Source organism: Hipposideros armiger, unplaced genomic scaffold, assembly GCF_001890085.2.
Source record: "Hipposideros armiger isolate ML-2016 unplaced genomic scaffold, ASM189008v1 scaffold_5, whole genome shotgun sequence".
In the NCBI taxonomy this organism is placed as follows: Eukaryota; Metazoa; Chordata; class Mammalia; order Chiroptera; family Hipposideridae; genus Hipposideros; species Hipposideros armiger.
The window spans coordinates 5,723,266-5,727,868 of NW_017731355.1; positions in this window are offsets into that span (position 1 = coordinate 5,723,266).

The window sequence follows — 4,603 nt, forward strand, 5'->3', positions numbered from 1 at the left end:
GCCCTCAGGTACACTATGAACTTTGGATGATTATGATGTGTCAGTGTAGGCACATCAGTTGTAACAAATGTAACAAATGTTACCACTCTGGTGGGGAATGTGGATATTGGGGGAGGTTGTTCACACGTAGTTTCCACTCAGTTTTGCTGTAAACCTAAAACTGCTCTAAAAAAATAAAATCTAAAAAAAATGTTGGGGGCTGTAACTGAAGGCCTCACAAGCAGCGCTAAGAAACGTCACCCTGACTCCAAAGACCATCGTTCTCTAAACTTTTGGTCACACATTCCACTCACTAAAAAAAAAAAATCTGTGAGCATAAAACCAATACAGGTATATGCATTTATTTACATATATATTACATATTGATATATATTGTTATAAATATTTACTTACATATATTTACTATAGTAACATGTCATACTATATACAGAGGGTGCCAAAAAATGTATACACATTTTAAGAAAGGAAAAAACTATTAAAATTGTAATACAGTAAAACCTTGGATTGCGAGTAACGCGGTTTGCAAGTATTCTGCAAGACGAGCAAACATTTCTAATACATTTTAACGTGGTAGACAAGCGATGTCTTACAATATGAGTAGTTTGTTTCTGGAACGATTTATGCTTGCAAACCAAGGTATTAATGTATTCAATATATACCGATAACAAAGGATGAATACAAGTCATGTGTATACATTTTTTGTGTATGTACATACACACACCCACATATATATATAAAATAAAAGACACAGGAAAATATAACTGAAAAGGATGAGAATATAATATTTAAATGTCTCCCTGGTTGTGATGGCTCCACACTGGCAAGAGCACATGCTCAAAGCACAATGTACACTTCCCTAACAAAAGTTATATGTAAAATTTACATTTCAAAGAGTCTTCTTGATAACATTCCATTTGTTTAGCCAGCTTCTTACCAGGGCTCCTTAGATGGTCATTGCTGTTCCCTCATAAAGTGATTGACAAAGGGCTCAAACCAAACTTGGCAGAGGTGACCACCTGCTGCTTCTTATTTGTGCGTCACCCTTAGCATCCCCTTCAGAGCTCGCAGCAGTGTCTAAGCCCCTTGTCCGTTTTACAGGGTGTATTTAGTTAAAACTAGGGACTAAAGCCTCGTCCCTGAGCTCCCATAAATTGTGGCCTGAAGATGAATTCCCTGCCACACCTCCGGCACGCTGAAACTCCTCCTCAGGCTAACCAGAACCACATAGATCCAATTAGGATGCTGCTGTCAGTTCACATAATTAATGGTAGCATCCCCGCTCCCTCACTTAGAGGACTAGTAAGATACCGTTCTCATTTTTTGACGTGTTGAGTTGGAGACAGCAGTGGTACATCCACAAGAAAAGGTCAAAAAGGAAAATGGTAAGGTGGATCTAGAGCAGTATACTGGGCTGAAGTGTCCCCCCAAAATTCACCTTCACCTGAAACCTCAAAACGTGACCCTATTTGAAAATAGAGTCTTTTGCAGATTTAATTTGTTAACTTAAGGTATGGTCATCCTGGATTAAGGTGGATCCTAACCCGATGACTGGTGTCCTTACAAGTAAAGAGAAATTTGGACACAGACACACAGAGAGAAGAAGGACATGTGAAAACAGAAGCAGAGATTGGAGTGATGCTTCTACAAACCAAAAAATGTCAAGGACAGCCAGCAGCCACCAGAAGTCAGAATAAGGGAAGAAGGATTTCTCCTCTAGAGCCTTCAGAGAGAGCATGGGCCTGCCAACACCTCGATTTTAGACTTCTAGCCTCTAGAACTCTTAGAGAGTAAGTTTCTGTTGTTTTAACCTACTGAGTTTACGGTACTCTGTTACAGCAGTCCTAGGAAACTAATACAGGCAGATTCCCAACCAGGGATCAATATGAGGGCTCAAGTTGTAGGCATTGTGCAGTCATCCTTCTAGAAGACTCAGAGAGGGGAGAAAAGATAGAGACCAGAATGAGGGCAAAGAGAATGTGAGAAGCAAGCCAGAAGCCAGAGTGGGACCCTGGACAAGGAATCAGGAAACAAAGGAACTTTTGGCCTGAGGCGAGGAAAACGGTTTCAGGGACAGAGGGGAGGCAGGATGGAAGGCAGTGTCATGAAGTCAAAGCAGGAGAATTCTGAAGAGGCATGGGGTAGTCAGGGAGACAGATGCCCCCCAAATATTGAACAAAATAGGAAATGAGAGAAATTCTTACAAGGCAAGCAACCAGTGAACATTTTTCACCACCGCATTCCAAAGAAATGAAACTTTGAATACCAAAAAAGTCAAGTGATCCCACCAACATCAGCTACAAAGTTATGGGGTCAAAAATACGTGAAGTGAAAAAATTAAGTTCCAAGACAGTATGGAGATATTCAGATGGAATAGACACCAAACGATTAAAATGATGGGGGTGGGGTGGGGAGTTTCCATATCATGCATCACATATGCTGAAATGTTTAGGTTTGTTTTTCAATGAGGATTTATTAATTTTAAGCAGAAAAAGATAAAGACTAAAAAGGGAACAGAATACAAATCAGCATGTGCAGTATTTCATCTTCAAAAGATGACATACCATTATGTGGGTATGTGGATTTAAGGAGATCTTAAAAGATGCCAAACTGCTACAAGTGTTTGATCTCAAGACTTTTAGTTTCTTTTATCTGTATATGTTGTCTTTTTCTCATTTGTTTTCCCCTTTAAACTCAAGCAAATATGATTTATCCCCAAAATAATGTCATTCCCATTAAAGCCTAAGAATAAAGGCCTATTCTCTGGTTCCTTTTTCTCCACCTAGGTCAACAGCACCAAATGGACAAACAAGTATAAACCAAAGTTCATCCTTGATGCCCTCAGTACTTCTCCTCTGTTAAAACTCTTAATTTATTCCAAAAGGACCAAAGCAAGGCAAGAGACACATCCATGTAACATGAGCACATTCTGGATAGCGTCGCTCTAGCAAAGGTCATCCTAAAATTACATATCCTCTAACTGTGCAGGGCAGGCAAAAAAAAAAAAATTTCTGGCTCTCCTCTCACTCACAGCTCCAATTGGCTTCCACCCCTCCCTATGCTATTTTGAAGTATTTCTTTCCTACCCCCTTGGAACATGAGCTAATATTGTACCAACAACTACATTTTCTGCAAATATCACACGCACAGAAGTGTTAATATATTTGTTTCTTCAACCACAGTCCAATTCTTTTTATGGCATCCAATTTTCTTCCCAAAGAAAACTGTGCTTAAGTAGAGGCGGTAGCCACTTTATTACTTTTTGGACCTGCTTTCGTGAGAGATTGTACAGATATTTCCCAAAGCATTTCACCTCCCTAGGAGAAGGCCTCACACAGCAGGTGGACAAGCATGACAGAGGAAGCACGTGGAAGGAGACGCTGAACCCTGAGATTAAGAGGTGGTGCAGGACAGCAGCACCAGGTCCCACAGAGCACAGGTGCAGGACGGAGCTTCCCCTCTTCTCTGTTATTGCTAAAATCGCTTGTTCAATGTTAAAATGGGTCTATGTTTTTCTAAAGCGCTTTACTAGGGGAAAAAAATTAAAAAGCAAACTTCTAATCTTGTACCACCTCGTATGGCGTCCTGAGAACAGCATCATGTCTTGTGATATTCTTGCCAAAATGAATAACCTGAATTTAGTCATGAGGAGACATCAGACAAATCCAAAATGGGGACATTCTACCAAATCACTAGCTAGCGCTCTTCAAAAGCATCAGTCATAAAAGACAACGAAAGAGGAACTGGGACGGGTTCAAGGAAGCTAAGGAAATATGATGACAAAATGTACTATGGGATCGTGGATTGGATCCAAAACCAGAAAAGGAACATTAGTGAGGCAACTGGAGAAATCTGAATGATTTAATTTGAAATCAAATTTGAATTTAATTCTACAGACTTAATCTATAGATTAATTAACAGTATCATATCAATGTCAATTTCCTGGTTTTGATCATTGGACTGATGTCTAAGAGGTTAATATTTGAAGAAGTATTGAAGAAGTATTAAAGTATTGAAGAAGCAGTAAAGGGTATAAGGAATCTTTGTACATGTTTGCAACTTATTTTGTAAGTTCTGAAATTACATCAAAATGAGAAGTTAAAAACATATTAACGATGTAAATATGTATTAAGTGAAGCATGACTGCCTTCCTTCCCCATTCCCCTCTTCCTTCTCTCTGGCTGTCCCCTGGCTTCTCAGGGCCACGTTCTGGTGAGGATTTCTGGGCTTGGAACCACCCTCACCCTCTTGCTCATCAAAAGGAATCTACACGAGTCCCATTCCTTTGGGATACGTGAGGTTGACGGGAGCTGCTCTGATAAAGCAGTCTGAGCTGGAGAGTTAGCAGTTAATCAGGGCTCTCTGCAACTGCCTTTGGAAATAACTTCGCCTTTCAGGCAAAGGTGAGAACCTCATGAAAACTTTACACATTTTGTAGAACCAGAGGAGCGATATTTGAACAAGGGGTAGGTGGCACCCTGTTCAAGCCTTACAGAAGGCCACAAAAATCAATTTTCAAGCATAGCCTGAGGCAGACATGCTGTACCTGGCTATGAATCAGAATCACCTGTGGAGCTTTTAAAACTTCAGCTTCTTACACACCACT